This window comes from Protopterus annectens, chromosome 4.part0 (assembly GCF_019279795.1).
Source record: "Protopterus annectens isolate FY-2018-M chromosome 4.part0, PAN1.0, whole genome shotgun sequence".
Taxonomy (NCBI): domain Eukaryota; kingdom Metazoa; phylum Chordata; order Ceratodontiformes; family Protopteridae; genus Protopterus; species Protopterus annectens.
Window position 1 is genome coordinate 1,901,536,636 of NC_056733.1, and position 17,579 is coordinate 1,901,554,214.

The 17,579-nt window shown below is 43.6% G+C and overlaps 1 protein-coding gene across 1 annotated transcript in view; it reads left to right on the top strand.

The window, feature by feature from the left end:
• The window catches only part of CTNNA1 (catenin alpha 1), a gene marked incomplete in the record, with an annotated part of 2,307,982 nt that overhangs the window by 1,487,770 nt on the left and 802,633 nt on the right, over positions 1-17,579 (top strand).

Sequence of the window (17,579 nt, forward strand, 5' to 3'; positions counted from 1 at the left end):
GTCAAGCCTGACGGGTACTACCGGGTTCCTGACTCGCACCAATTTCTATACAAAAGCCATGCTGCTGACCCAGAAACTATCTCACAGGGCCCCAAGGGAATTAAGGCCTCCACTGCTAAAAATCCATTACCTTCTGAGAGAGATTCCAGATCCTTAGAAAGGCGGGGAAAAAAGGTATATACCTCGGCCACCTTAACCATGAGGGCATTAAACTGCCAGTTCCATATGCTAAAGTACCAACAGTTTCTGTTATCACAATTGAGAAGTAAAATGTCACAACCTGAACAACCAGACTTGAAGGAGTTGCAGGATTTGATGCATAGTGCAGAACAAGTGGGTAAACATACCTTACAGTGTGGTTTTGATGCTCTAGAGGCCTCATGTAGAGCTGCTCTTACAGGATCAGTCATACGTAGACATGCCTGGCTCAAGGAACAAACCTTACCAGATCATGTCAAAGCTAAATTACTAAATGCCCCTCTACAAAAGGATGTATTATTTGGTGCTAATGCTGAGGAGGTATTAAGGAAAATGGAGGAAAAGGCTAAATCAATGCAAACAGTGAAAGATTTTCTACAGGTACAACCCCCACGTTTCAGTAGAAATTGGCCTTCCAAAAATTGGTCCTTCCCAGCCATGGACAGACCCCAAAGAGGTAGATACAGGCGCCCGAGGGGCAGAGGGCAATCCCAAGGATCGTTTAGAGGCAGACAATGGCAAGCTCCTGCACAAAGAGGTGGTGAGGATAGTTCGCAGCCATTCAGAAAGCAAGCCCAATGACTTTCCCCTTTGCATGCCAAGCAAGACTCAAGTGGCAGCCCCCTTAGGAGGAAAACTGGCATTATTTTCAAAAAATTGGCATATTGTCACAAAAGACAAATGGATCCTGGACATTATAAACAGAGGCTACAGATTCCATTTTCACACCCTTCCAAAAATGAGAGGAATGCCAAACCTGCCACACAATCAAAGGGCAGAGGCACAAAGGCAAATAATAGATCTCATAGACATGAAAGCTATTCAAGAGGTACCTACGCACGAACAAGGTCAAGGTTTTTTTTCCAGACTATTCCTGGTACCAAGGAAGGGAAAAGATTGGAGACCTATTTTGGACCTATCCATCCTAAACACATTCTTACTCGTACCAAAATTCAAGATTCTCACTTTACAGCAGCTTCTTCCCATGCTGGGCAAGGAGTCTTGGCTGGTAACATTGGACCTCAAGGAGGCATACCTGCATGTCCCAATCAGACAAAATTGCAGAAGATACCTCAGATTTCTTGCAGGTTCAACCCATTATCAATTCTCTGCATTGCCCTTTGGCCTATCTACTGTGCCCAGAGTATTCACGAAATGCCTGGCATCAGTAATTGCCTGCTGCAGACTTCAAGGGATACAAATATACCCCTATTTGGAAGACTGCCTGATCCAAGCGGACAGCAAGCACATACTTCTGAAACATCTGGCTTATGTAATAATGTTGTTGAATTCTCTGGGATACACAGTCAACAAAAAGAAATCAAGGCTAATACCCTCTCGGAAAATAATTTTCCTGGGTGCCAACTTGGACACAAACACCCAGATGGCCTACCTCACGCCAGAGAAGCAGGGGCAACTAACTCAATACTTCAGAACACTAGCAAATTTCACCAGGCTGACTGCAAGGAAAATCCTGCAGGCTCTGGGATTCATGGCATCTTGCATCTTACTAATCCCATGTGCAAAGCTACATATGAGGAAACTTCAATGGTACCTGAAAAACCTATGGTCTCAACACAGCCACAGTTTGGAAACAATAATACCACTAATTCCATGTCTTCAAAAGGAATTTCTGTGGTGGGCTCAAGCATGCCAAACAAACACAGGTCTCCCATTCAGCAAGCCTCAAGCAAATCAAGTCATCACAACAGATGCCTCTGACTACGCCTGGGGGGGGGGGGGGGGGGGGCACACATGACAGATCGGCGCATTCAGGGCAAATGGCCCCAAAAGAAAAGCACCTTCACATCAATCAAAAGGAAATGCTAGCAGTAATAAATGCTATTATAGCTTTCAAAGACCTTCTGCAACCAGGTCAACTATCGATAAGGATGGACAACACCACAGTGATGTGGTATATAAACAAACAGGGAGGAACACATTCATACCCCCTATGCAGGCTGGCCATGTCACTTTGGAACATGGCTCTGGACTTACAAATCGAACTTCAAGCACAGTACTTGCCAGGCAAGGAAAACACGCTGGCAGACAACCTAAGCAGAAATATGACAGATCCACACGAATGGAAGTTGCATCCTCAAGTTTTTACAGAGGTAATTCAAGCATGGGGAAGGCCAGGCATAGATCTATTTGCCTCCTACAAAAATCACCAATTGACAAAATTCTGCTCAAGGATTTTTCATCCAAAGGCCTGAAGAGTGGACGCTCTCTCTTTCAGTTGGACATCAATGACAGTTTATACCTTCCCACCTCTTCCTCTGCTGCCCAAAGTTCTATTAAAAACCAGAACAGACAGACCAAAGATGATTCTCATTGCTCCAGACTGGCCAAGACAACACTGGTACCTACCCCTGAGGAGCCTGACGCATTCCCCACCATGGACCCTGCCTCTAATGCCTCTTCTGCTCAGCACAGCTTCAAAACTCTTCACAGTCAGCTAAAAACACGCAATCAAGCCGCATGGAAGATTCCTTAGCATCACAACAGACCCTACCCTCTAAGGAGGTGCAGGATGTCATTTTGTAGGCCAGAAGGCTGTCTACTAGAAAAGCTTACTCCGCAAAATGGGAACGGTTTTGTGTCTGGAATGAGAAAAAGGGCCAGGATCCTGGAAAACTGTTATTACAGTATCTAGCTGAGCTGCTAAGCAGTGGACTTTCATTCTCCTCCATCAAAATCCATGCCTCAGCCATTTCTCCAGAATACAACACTGATCCACCTTTATTCTCTCACCCCCTAAGACAGTTCCTCAGAGGGGCTAAGAATCTAAAACCCCCAAGGAAACAACCAATACCTGCTTGGGATCTCAATTTCATTCTAGAAAAGCTGACCTTCCCTCCTTTTGAGCCAGCTGCCTCAACAGATTTGCAATATTTGTCCTGGAAAACAGCTTTCCTTCTGGCTATTACCTCAGCTCATAGGGCATCGGAACTACAAGCTCTCATGGCTGTGCAGCCTTTTATCATCTTCCATCAGGACAGAGTTTCCTTACGAACCAACCCGTCCTTTATGCCAAAAGTGGTATCCAGGGTAGCTTTGAATCGGGCTATACACTTACCTACCTTTTATCCTAATCCTCAAAACAAAGGGGAGAGATTACTACATTCCTTGGACATCCACAGACAACTGCATTATTATTTGGACAGAACAAAGCCTTTCAGAAAATCAGAACAGCTCTTTGTGTCCTATGCTATAGGAGCTCAAGGGAAGCCAATTTCCAAACAGACAATCTCAAAATGGATAGCCCACTGCATACGCTTTTGTTGTTCTTTTCATAGCAAAAAAGTACCTACAGGCATCAGATCTCACTCCACAAGGGCCACGGCTACCTCTGCAGCTTTTCTCAGAGGAGTTCCTACCAAAGATATTTTGGAAGCAGCCACTTGGAGTTTTGTGCATACCTTCTCCAAGCACTACCACCTTCCATTATACTCCAAATCTAGAGCAGGCTTTGCCACTGCAGTCTTGCAGGGCATTCTGGCTCCTCCTAGTTCCACCTAGTGCCTACCACCCCTTTCTTAGCTTTGGGATTCTACCCATCTGGTATGACTGCAGCTGTATGCACGATGAACATAGTACAGTTTTGTACCTACCATAAATGTAGATGTTCGAGTGCTAATACAGCTGCAGTCCAGGTTTCCCTCCCTCCTTCCCCTCTTGGGACAGGCCTATTGGCTAACACCCTCCTCATACAACCTGATTGGGGGTATTCATTCATGATGTATTTGCTTGCACTACTGTATTTTGATTATATGGCATTGCTTTATTACACAAATTTATGTATTGCCTTCCTTCTGGGGGCACCTGACATCTGGGGCAAGAAAAACTGAAGAAAATGGCATTGGCTGGTTCTTTTAATACCCCTGTCGCACTGACGTCAGGGAAGAAGCGATGACAACCGACGCCGGACCTAGACTTTGGAATTCGGCCGACCGAGGACCCGCCTGACTGCAAGAGAATCCATCTGTTATGACTGCAGCTGTATTAGCACTCGAACATCTACATTTATGGTAGGTACAAAACTGTACTTTATATACAACAGTTTTTTTGAATGTTTTCTCCTTGCTGCATACATGCACACACTAATGGCTGATGCTCTTAGCTCGTACGTAGTTGCTTCTTTACATCTATAATTTAGCCTTTGTTACAGTGTCCCATATGTTTTGTTTTAGTAAAAGTACTCAAGAAATGAAATGTAAATATATTAAAAAAAACTCCCATTTTTAACTCATCGCAAACACCAAAAACTATTTAAACTTTGCAGAAGAGAAATCTACTCCCCCAAACCCAGTAAACACCATAGTATACGCTGAGCTATTTTCAAAATCTCTGTATAGCCATATTGATAGCTGTATAGAGTGAGCTGTGCCCACATATGTAAAGTATAAGGCAAATTAAAAAGACAAGCCACCCTGATGGAATCGCAGTTTCAGTCGGTTGTACTGCAAAAGAAAACAAAATCTTGGCCAAGCTTAGGAGGAAAAACACAAAAAGAGGTCCAGCACAATGGGTGAAAAACTTGAACCTATTTATTTAGGTAGCATAAGAAACCAAAAAGCCAAATACACAATCCATTCACTGCTGCAATTTCCAAAACATAAAATGTCATAAATCTTGGGGGTGTTAGAACTGATGGATGTTTTAGTTTTAAGTATGTGGGGACAGGCGGAACTATATCCACAAGGAACACATCCCTTAACCCTATTTCCAAATATAGTAGACTGTTGAAGTGTAGGCAGAACCTTGCGTTTGTAATGTGTAAAGCGGGAACCTAATGTTGTCCCCCTACGGAAAGAAAAACAGGTGAACGACAGGATGTCATTGTTTGACATTGCCCTTTAAAATATCCCAGTGTTTAATAACCCTCTTAAACGTCTGGAAATTCCTACCAAAAGTGGTTACCAATCGTATGGGCTGTTCATCCCTGTCGACATCAGACTTTTTATACTATAACAGCTCCAATCTACATTGTTGTCTAACCTGATCCCTAGCCTGACAGATGTTGTCATTATACCCCCTCTGGATGAACCGGTTATGCAGATCCTGTTCAAACCTGGCATAAGTATTCTGTGTAGAGCAAATGCGACGCATCCTCAAAAATTGCGACTTGGGTATATTGCAGATGATGTGGGGGGGGGGGCGGGGAGGTGATGACTGCCAGCATGTAATAATGTATTGTACTGGGGATATTTTCGAAACACCTCAATTTACAGGGCTATGATCAGGATTCCTAATAACCATCAAATCTAAAAAAGTGATGGATTCTTTGTTGGAATTCAAAGTAAATTGTATACCCATTTATTCTGGTTGAGGTATTCAACAAACCCCTGTAGGAAAACCAAATCCTCCCTACACACCATCCAGTAATCATCCAAGTAGCGCCGCCAGATGTCTATTTCTTCAAGAAATAGATTGTGTAAAACATCATAAATAAGCTGATGTTCAATAGTTCAATATAGCCCTTGAACAGATCTGCATAAATGGGGGCAAAAGATAGCCGTACCCTTAACTTGCCAAAAACATTTACCAAAAAAGTGAAACATTTTTGGATGTGTTCAGTTAAACGTACCAAAAACATATTGAATCCGGGGGGATAAATGTTAGCCTGATCCAACCAAAATTGCAATGCATCAAGCCCAGCCCAATGTGGAATGCTAGTGTATAATGAGGACACATCCAAAGTGCACATTAGCCATTCAGGCTCTAGTTGCATGTTCTCACCAGTTTGTAAAACAAAATTGGTTGTGTCCTGAATTCTAGCATCTTTTATGTTTTGGAAATTGCCGCAGTGAATGGATTGTGTATTTGGCTACATGTTCCTGTTTGGTGTTTTTTATGTTGGACAAACGTCTAGAACAATGAGGCTTCGGATTTCCTAACACCTCACTGAGATCAGGAACAGGAGAGCCACTAATGATTTATTTAAGTACACCTTGGCCCATAAGACAGCTAGATTTACATTTACTGTGATTGATAGGGTCCAGGGTTCTAATTTTTCTAAAGTTGGTTGGCACATTACATTAAATAATAAGGAATCAGGCTGGATCATCAGGCTAAGGGGGTTTGTTTAAACCTGGTCTGAATGAATTGTCATAGTGATGTATCCAACCAATAACTTTTGTGAATGCTAATAATGTCATATATTTAAGGATTGGGCATTTGTATTTGTATTAATGCACTGAGGAAGGCTTATGCCGAAACCAGTTTGCTTTTTGGTTTCTTATGCTACCTAAATAAATGGTTCGAGTTTTTCACCCATTGTGCTGGACCTCTTTGCGTTTTACCTACTGCCTGGTTGGTTTGCTCCGTGCACATCCATACGTGCGGGTGTATGTGTTTTGTACAAGCTTAGGAGGAACAAAGCCATACATACTAAAAGCCCCCTGATCAATCTAAACAGGCAGCTAAAGGGGTTATTTAGTACTTCAAAGGCTAAATTTGAAGAAAAAAAATAGCTACTCTGGCAGTGGGCAACCACAAAGCTTTCTACAGCTATGTACGTAACTTCAGGGGAACTACACAACAATGCACAAAACTTAATGTAAATGGCATCACCCACACTGAACTGGAGGTAGTTGCCAACCTTTTGGCTGACAGGTTCATCTCAAATGCCCCCCCCAACCCCCCTCGATAGTCCAGAGAGAAGTCCTGTACACCACAACCCCCCCCCAACCACTACTAGGGAACAGGTCATCAATGGACTTTCCAAGGCCAAAAACACTGCATCAGTGAGATTCAGTAACTTCTTGAGATGTTTAATAAATAGCATGAAACATGACACATCTGGTCCACTTAAATCTCTTTTCAACTGGAGTCTTCAGTCAGAGTTTGTGCCTAAAGAATGTAAGATGGCTATAGTCAGTCCCCTGCACAAAATATGTCCAACCATTGATCCATGTAACTACAGGCTCCATAAGTCTTGCTTCATATGTAAGGCCATATAAAGAAACGTCGTGGACATATGTAAGCTGCAAATGCAGGACCCATCACAGGAAGGTCATGTGCATTAAATCTGGTGGATGTTTTTGAGAGGGTCACCAAAGCACTGGTTGAAGGTAAGACTCTGCACACAGGTTACTGTGATGCCCACACACTGGCCCAGCAATGAATGAGCCTCAGTTCTCACCACTAACACCAGTGAGGGGTGTCCGTATAGGGAAATGATAAATACACACGCACTGTAAAGTAATATTTCCCTTAAGAGCACACAGATCAGTCACTTTGGGGCTGGTTTCTCCCTTTCTCTCCAGGCCCAATAGGACTCCCCACTGTCACAGGTATAAGGTCCAAATGTCCTTCAAGGATGCATCTGCAGTCATAACATATGGGTTGTCCTGCCTCAGGCAGCCCTTCGGTCGGCCGGATTCCAAAGTCTGGGTCTGGCCTCTGCTGATGTCGCACCTTCCCCGACGTCAGAGCGTCTGGGGTATAAAAGCATCAGCCGACGCCATTTTCTTCAGTCTTTCTTGCCACGCGGTGCCCGAAGCAGAAGCTGTTCGCAAGTGCCAGTCGGTCAGATCCAGTGATTTCAGCTACCGAAAACTTCGAAAAAGCTAAGTACCCCGTTGGGGACTCTTTCTTGCCTCAGCCAATGTCAGATAAAGTAAATAATTGTTTAACTTGTGGGAAACAAATACCTCATAAGGATTTCCATTCCTACTGCCTTCCTTGCTTAGGCCCAGACCACGACGTATCGTCCTGATCAGCCTGTGCTTCCTTCAACCGACGAACTCTTAGACGTCGGTCGGAGTTTGCAGAGGAGTTTTTTGGGGCTAGTTTTGCATATAAAATGCCGTCGGAGACTCCGACATCACATTTGGTGAAAAAACGGAAGGACAAGGACCAACACTTGCGACCCGCGGTTTCGGCTGAAACCACAGTAAGGCCTACCGCGAGTGTCTCTGTTTCGGCCGAAACCGAGTCCTCTGAGATTCCTTCATCTGAATCCACTCAACCGACCACCGCGGCCCGGGATGCCCCGGCTGAGTCGGCTACTGAGCTTCCTACCGAAACCAGTGCCCAGAATATGTCCGACACCATACCTTTGGACATATCTACTCCTGCACGTGGGGCAGCTAGGCCCCCTGCTTCCATGTCCATTAAGGCCTTTTCTAGGGCTAAAGCTGCTAAACTTTCTAAAGCTTTGCCTCCCAAGACTACATCACAGAGGCCTTCTTCTAGTTCTCAGATCCTCAGCCTTGCAGAGGACCTTATTTCTTTAATTAGAGGTTCACAACCTCACCCGGACAGGGCCTCTCACCCTCCACCAGACAAAAGGCCCAGGACTGAGCCTTCTGACCCACACTCTTCAGATGAGTCCTCGGATGGTTCTGAGTTGTCAGACCACCAGGAGGAGGCTTATTCGCCCTATGAGGATTCTGATGCAGAAGAATCTATCCCTTCGGCCTCCCCTCCTGAAGAGTTTTCCTTTGGTGAGACTCTACATTCCATGACAGAGCATTTTCAATGGCAAGGTCAGGATTTCTCTGATTCTAGAAAAAGATTAAGGACCTTTTTACATTTGCCTCAGCATAGGCCCTTAGCTATACCTCCTGTTTTGAATGTAATTGATGATGTGTACAATGATGTCAGTACAGCCCCTGATACTCTCCCCCCGGCCCCTGCCAAACCTGATAGATACTACAGGGTCCCGGATTCTCATTTTCATCTGTATAAAGCCCATTCTGCAGACCCAGAAACTATTACTCTGGGCCCTAAAGGGGTTGTGGCTACCACTGCCAAAAATCCTCTACCTTCTGAAAGAGAGTCTAGAGCTTCAGAGAGATGGGGAAAGGTGTATACTTCTGCAACTCTTTCCGTCAGGGCACTAAATTGTCAATTTCATATGATACAGTACCAAGAGTATTTGTGAGATGAACTGAACAAGAAGCTTTCTTCTCCTGAGCCCCTTGACCGTAAATCCCTTCAGGATTTGGTACACAACTCACAGCAGGTTAGTAATCATTTCTTAGTGTGGTTATGATGCATTGGAGGCTTCATTTAGGTCAGCTATGACTGGGGCAGTTGTTCGTAGGCATGCCTGGCTGAAGGAACAATCTTTACCATACCATGTTAAAGCTAAACTCCTGGATGCTCCAATGCAGAAACAAAATTTATTTGGCTCCTCTGCTCAGGAGGTCTTAAAAATGTATGAAGAAAAGGCAAAATCTGTGCAAACAGTTAAGGATTTCCTACAAGTACAACCACCGAGATTCAGCAGAAACTGGCCTACTAAGAATTGGTCCTTTCCAGACTCGGACAGAGCCCAGAGAGGCAGGAACAGACGCCCCAGAGGCAGAGGCCAATCTAGGGGCTCTTACAGAGGCCGTCAGTGGCAGCCTGCCAACCAGAGAGGTAGTGCAACAGCAGCAACAACAACTACTACACCAGGACAGGCTCAATAACTTTACTCTGATTCCGCCCACCAGGGCTCAACTGGAAGCACCCTTGGGCGGAAAGTTTGCTTTATTCTCGAAAAATTGGCATTATATTACAAGGGACACATGGACACTGCAAATAATAGACAAAGGATACAGGTTCCACTTCCACACTTTGCCAAAAAGAAACGGAATGCCAAACCTACCACCAAATCAGAGGGCAGAGGCTTTAAAGCAGATCAACAACTTGCTCCAAATGAAAGCTATAGAAAAGGTACCACTTTCAGAGCAAGGCCAAGGATTTTACTCCAGACTATTCCTTGTACCAAGAAAAGAAAATCAATGGAGGCCTATTCTCGACCTGTCCGCACTGAATACTTACCTCATTGTGCCAAAATTCAAGATGCTGACCCTACAGCAACTTCTTCCCATGTTGGGCAAGGAGTCTTGGCTGGTGACTCTAGATCTCAAGGAGGCATACCTGCACATCCCTATTCGACCAAACTGCAGAAGACACCTCAGATTTCTTGCAGGATCAGAGCATTATCAATTCTCAGCATTGCCCTTTGGCTTATCTACTGCGCCCAGAGTATTCACGAAATGCCTGGCATCAGTAATTGCACACTGCAGACTTCAGGGGATTCAAATCTACCCTTATCTGGACGACTGCCTTGTACAAGCGGACAACAAGGTAAATTTGACAAAAGACTTGGCCTATGCCATCCACCTACAACAGGCATTGGGATTACACAGTCAACATCCAAAAATCAAGACTGATTCCATCCCAAAAGATAACCTTTCTGGGTGCAGATCTAGACACAACCACCCAAATGGCCTTTCTCACAGAAGAAAAACAAAAACAACTTCCGGATTACTTCATGAATCTGACAAGACAAGCTCATCTTACTGCAAGGAAAATCCTGCAGGCCCTGGGTTACATGGCATCCTGCATAATTCTGATACCACAGGCCAGGCTGCATATGAGAAAATTACAATGGTATCTAAGGAGTGTATGGTCCCAACACAGTCACAGTTTGGAAACTTTGATACCAATCATTCCTTGCCTTCAAAAGGAATTCCTGTGGTGGGCTCAGGCCTGCCAGTCCAACAGTGGGTTGCCTTTCAACAAACCAAAAACAAAACAAACCATCACCACGGACGCTTCAGACCGAGGATGGGGAGCACACATGGAGGGCAAATGTATCCAAGGCCTATGGTCTCAAGGACAGCTACACATGCACATAAACCAAAAGGAAATGCTGGCAGTGATGCATGCAATCGAGGCTTTCAAACCCTTCCTCCATCAAGGCCACCTGTTAATAAGGACAGACAACACCACGGTCATGTGGTACATAAACAAGCAGGGAGGCACACACTCCTACCCTCTATGCCGGCTGGCTATGAATCTATGGGAGCTATGCCTGAAACTCAATGTCCAACTGCAGTCCCAGTTCGTGCCAGGAAAGGAAAATACACTGGCAGACAGCTTAAGCAGAACTACCATGGATGCACACGAATGGATGCTGCACCCAGACATCTTCCAACTCATAACAAAGGCATGGGGAACGCTGGAGATAGATCTGTTCGCCTCCCCCCTCAACCATCAACTGAGGACATTCTGCTCAGGGACATACCACCCACAAGCATGGAGGGCGGACTCTCTCTCTCTCTTTCAGCTGGAAAGCTCTAAAAGTATATGCCTTCCCACCTCTCCCTTTAATGTACAAGGTTCTACTGAAGATCAGGGAGGAACAGCCAAGAGTGATTCTGATAGCTCCAGACTGGCCAAGGCAACACTGGTATCCACAATTGAGGAGCATGTCACAGGCAAAACCATGGCCTCTCCCCCTATGGCCGCTTCTTCTGACGCAGAACAATTTCAAGATCATGCATCCCAACTTAAAAACATTGCAGCTAACTGCCTGGAAAATCCCTTAAATCCAAAACAAAATGTTTTATCACAGAGAGTGAAGGACATTATCATGGAAGCTCGCCGGCCTTCCACAAGGTAGACATACTCAGCTAAATGGAAAAGATTTTTCATTTGGAACACATCAAAAGGCTTAGATGTGACAGTGGCAAGCATGACACATTCTGGAATACTTAGCAGAACTGTTCCACGATGGCCTTTCCTATTCTTCCATTAAGATTCATGCCTCAGCAATTTCAGCAGAATACAATGTGGATCCACCTATCTTCTCACACCCTCTCCTCAAGCAATTTCTGAGAGGGATCAAAAATATCAAACCTCCAAGAAAACCCCCTTTACCGGCTTGAGATCTCAACTTTGTCTTGGAGAAACTAACACTTCCTCCCTTTGAACCAGCAGCAACAGCGGATCTTCAGTTTCTGTCTTGGAAAACTGCATTCCTTTTGGCAATAACTTCAGCAAGAAGAGTATCTGAGTTACAAGCATTACTGGCAGTACAGCCATTTCTTATCTTCCATCAGGACAGAGTTACACTAAGAACTAATCCTACTTTTATGCCAAAGGTGGTATCTAGGGTATCCTTGAACCAAGCTATTCACTTGCCTACGTTCTTCCCAAATCCACAGAATAGAGGGGAAAAACTTCTGCACACTCTGGATATACACAAACAACTACGCTACTACTTGGACAGAACTAAAAGTAGCAGAAAAACTGACCAACTATTTGTAGCACATGCTGCTGGGGTGGAAGGAAAAGCAATTTCCAAACAGACAATTTCAAAATGGATAGGAAATTGCATTCGATTTTGTTACTCCTTTCATGGAAAGTCAGTTCCTGCAAACATCAGGCCTCATTCCACAAGGGCCACGGCCACCACTACAGCCTTCTTAGGAGGGGTGGCTACCAAGGACATTTTAGAAGCTGCTACTTGGAGCTCCATGCATACATTTACCAAACATTACAATCTACCTTTATACTCCAGATCCAGAGCAGGCTTTGCTACTGCAGTCCTGCAGGGGATCTTAACTACACCATCCTTTTCTTAGTACCTCCTCCCCCAGATTGGCTATGGTATTCTACCCATATGTTATGACTGCAGATGCATCCTTGATGGACATAGTACAGTTTTGTACCTACCATAAATGTAGATGTCCGATAGGTATGCATCTGCAGTCAGGTTTACCCTTCCTCCTACCCCTCTGTGGTATTCCTAGGGTGTTTACCCCTCTTTTAGCTAGCTGGGGGAATCTATTATGGTGTATTTGTTTGTATATACATGTGTGTATGTATATATATATATATATATATATATATATATATAATTTTGCAAATGTTTGGAATTCTATTGCATTTATCCAAATTTAGCCTTCCTAGAGGGCACCTGGCATCTGGGGCAAGAAAAACTGAGGAAAATGGCGTCGGCTGATGCTTTTATACCCCACACGCTCTGACGCCGGGAAGGTGCGACATCAGCCGAGGCCAGACCCAGACTTTGGAATCCGGCCGACCGAAGGGCTGCCTGAGGCAGGACAACCCATATGTTATGACTGCAGATGCATACCTATTGGACATCTACATTTATGGTAGGTACAAAACTGTACTTTCTCAGCCTAGTGGGCAAGCTAAAAACTCCAGCCAGTGTCCAACCAGTGCTTCGTATCCCTGCCCAAGTAGCTGACACACACACACTGAGATAAGAGTTATAAACAACCACACAGACACTCCTGGGGAAGTCTGGCACAGGTTCTCCAGCTGTGCCCCTTTTCTCCCCAGTCTAAAAGGTAGTAGCTGCCACAACCCACTAATATCAGCTACTCAAAGGCCCTTCTGAAAGTGTCCAACTGTGCAGATATTATCCAAATGTTAAGTGTGACTGAGCAGGCGAGGCTTATTAGAGTGACTTGGTACAGTATCACTATATACATACAATGTACTCTTGGAGCTTAAATTATCTCTACACAAAACAGCCACAGTTGAAAGGTTTAAAAAATATTTAATAATAAATAACACAAAACTTTATTTCTTAGTACACAGTGCTATTCAAGAGTTCAGAGAAATACTTAAAATAATACAGTAGAAAAGTTCTGACATCATAGAAAACACTTTCCATCTTCCTAATTCCTAGCCATTTCTAAGAGAAAACACAGTTCTAAATAACTTGCATACAGAGCAAAGCAGTGCTGTTGGTGATGGATGTTCTCAAGACAAAATGCTCTGAGCTCTCTGATTCTCTCTTTAAATTGATAACACAGAGCTGCTTCACATGACATCATTCTTCACACTTCTCTGCTGTTCCCAAGTTAACAGAAACCACATTTACATTCTTTACACCTGGTCAGAAACCAGATCAATAAAGGACATTTATACATGCAAACTCTAGCCATGAACTCTGGTCTTAAAACAGTAGGCAGGATGCCTCCCTCTAGACATGTTGGCTCCGAATTTTGACATCAGACAGTCATAAAATACTTGACTTGGCTTTCTTACAGCAGAGTGCACGGTTACATTTTTTACAGTTCAATATCCAGTGCAGTCTTTTTCACATTTAAGAGAACAAGCCAGTGGCTTACATTAATATTTACAAATGACAGAGTTATCTACAAAATTCTAACTAACTAGGCTGGCAGCCTTCACCTGTCTTCACTGTTACCTTTACCTGGCCAAGACGTTTGATACAACACCCCACTCAGGCATTCTAGATAAGCTCGGGAATTTAGGTATAAATCATTTTTATTACCTGCTGGATAGCCAACTATCACTGATAAGACCCAAAGGTCAAAATAGTTGAGGGTATCTCCACCAAGAGGCCATTCACTAGTGGAGTCCCCCAGGGCTCAGAACTGGGTCTGCTCTTTTTTGGCATGTATTTCTCTGAAATGAAAGCAAATGGTGAAGGTTTATGGCGGACTAAGTTTACAGATTGCAAGCTTGGGGGTTCCATTGATGCCCTGCAGACACTAGCATTCTTCAGGATGATCTGTCTTGACTAACAAATTGTGCCAAAGCCGTGGTCTTAAACTCAATGCTAAGTAATGCATAATTGTACACGTTGGGAAGTCAACCATCCTGGCTAATTACCATGTTGATATGCCTCCAAGAGTCAAACCAGTGGTCAGGGATCCTGGGTACACATGTAGGCAATAGCCTTACCTTAAACCACAACATTGCCACAATGGTGAGAAATCCTTTTAATGTTGCATAGCTTGTAAGAAGTGGCATGGCATCTATGTCCAAAGAGGTCATTATCCCTCTGTACTCTACCCTTTTCAGACCAGTCATAGAGTACAATTTTCCTTTTGGTATGTACCTTAACCAGGCATGTGCAACTAGAGTGACCTCCGAGGTTCCTTACAAAAAGGATACAAGGCATAACAAACCTGCCTTACGAAGAATATCTTGAAGTCCTTTCCTTCTACTTTCATCTATAGTTTACTGAGGGATGATCTATGCCTGGCTTGCAAGGTATCCACAAACCCCACACTTATGAATCTCCTACATATTCATAAACCAGAGTACCAGAAATACCTAAATTTTGTCTGTGACTTAAACGGAACATGCTGGAGAGACAGGTGTATCCCAGTGTGTCCCCCTCCTGTGGAACAGGCTTCCCATCCATGTGAAGCTGAGTTTGTGTATTACCCATTTTAAGAGCAGTTTAGACCAGTGGATGGGGAATAGGAGACTTGCACCGGGTCTGACACCCATGTCCCTTATGGACGGATGTAGCTTATAAATGCCTGGCCCCAGGTGCCCTATTTGGATAAAAGGACTTCATTATTCTTTTGGGAAAATTTAAATTTGACTAAGCTTAAAGACCCCCCCCCCCCCAGGTTGGTGGTCTGTTAGTCTATGAAGTAGCAGCTGTTACTCCCAGATCAATGGTTGCACCCACTAAATTTTTGGCCGTCCTAATATACATGTTGGATACTCTGTTCCCACTTGCACAGATTGCTGTTTGTTCTTATCTTACCTTATTGCTATTTCCCTCCCAGATGTGTATAAAACAACTTGCTTCTAGCCATATGCAGTACACTGGCAAGTCTTACATAAACACATTTGTGCACTGATGTATTTTGTTATGCATTTAAGTAGTTAAGGCTGCGCTGCTGGGGCGACGGCTGTTTCAAATTTTTCTTTTCTATATCAGTTTAAAAGTTAAATCACACTGTATTTCGCAGATTTCCATCAGAACATACTGTTTAGACCCCTCATCATTAATTGCTGCTCCTTCAAGCTGCTTTCTCCAGCTTAAAAAGCAGGTGCAAGTGGAAAACCCTCAACTAGTTAACTCTGCAAGTGTAAAGAAGAGCTACCACCTTTATGGTTTTCATAATTTTTCATAATTTCCTGTCTTGTCTTTTTGCTTAAAATATCTTTAGCTCAACTAGGAACATTAATCTAGACGACCACATTTGTTAAAGCAAGAGCAGTTGTCTTTTAATTCTGTTTAAAATATATTTAATACACTTGCATTCCACCCAGCAGTCAAGTATAACATTTTATTAACTTTAAATTGTTACTTTCCAGCCTTTCTTATTCTGTAGTGTAGTACACTTATGGATTGCAACTAAGAACGAGTACTTTGTTTAAATTTAGCATATAGAGCAGTCACTAATAAAACTTTACTTTTAAAATGCATTTAAATGAATATTGTACAGAACTTTTACCAAGTAATTTGCACTGTAAATCAGCATTTACACAGTTAGTAAGAATAAAATTTGGTTTAGATGCTTCAGTTCCTTCAGTGTCCTAAACATTAATGACATAAAGTTTACAGTTCTCTCAAAGGTTTGACACAGTCAGACTTCCAGTCTTTTTTTGTAGCACTTCTTGCAAAGCCAAAATTCACATGTCTAAATGACATAATAGGACTGATGCTTTCATCGCGCTCACATATGCACTAATTTCACTTTATTGCTGGAATTCTTTTTGATTATCTCAATTTCCCAACACCAGTCTTTGGTTCAAGTCCAAGGTACTCCTAAATGTCCTTCCATTTCAATGTTGCAGTATTCATAAGATTAGGGATCCCCTGCAAAAGGTGGCCTGACAGCCAGCCAGTATACCAAAGCCTTTTAGGTTGCTTTTAGGTAATGCCGTATGTCACACGTATGCTTTTTGCATAGTGTAGGGCGTAAAGGTGATGTCTGGAAGTACCATCCTCTGAACTTCTTTGCTGCCAGTCCAAATGCCTTTTCTTGATTGTCTGAACGCCTGTTCCATTGCTGGTTCACCAAGTCGTTGCAGATAAGTGCCCCAATGAGATTTTTTACCTAGCTTTTTTTTATTGTTGCCTGTTGGGTTTCATGTCATCTAAGAAGGGTACATGCCAGTGTGGGAGACAGATTTCCCTTAGACTGTCATGACCGGTGTATTTTTTTTGCCTGGATGCCTCTCATGACCATATGGTCCTGTTCCATCTGTCAGGCCTTTGTACCTAAAACCCCTTTCAGTAGTGCAGACTCTCTGCCTCGGTGCTGTATCTTGAAAATTGTCTTAAGCTTCTAGTGAAAGACATGATGGATGGTGCTTCCCACTCCAAGGGACAGCTGTCAGTGAAGAAGGCCAAGAAGTCAAGGCTGGAATCTTCTGCTGTTCAGCTTCTGACATCTCTCCCGAGGCGAGTGAATGCACGGAGGTTTGCCCAGCTTTATCATTATATTCCTCTACCACGACTGCCCAGCTTTATCATTATATTCCTCTACCAGCAGATATCAGACTTTAAGTAAGTCTGAGGAGGCATCCATTTCGGACGTTCATGGGGAACCATGGCTAATTATCTCTGAAGGGCCTAGGGGTGTTACTCAATAAATTTTAGTCTTAAAAGTCCCTACTTGAATGCCACCCTGGGTTAGAGCCTTCCAAATTTTATAGTGTGGACACATCCCATTGAAGAAAAAGCAAAAGGCTAAACATATCACTCCTGCTAGGATCTGCAAACTGAATGGCAGCCCTTCACTCAGAGTTTTAGTGCGTTAATGGTATTGAAACCTCCTCAGGGAGTTTGTTCCTGTCCACCTTTGTATTCTACTCCACTAAAAAGACACAGGGAA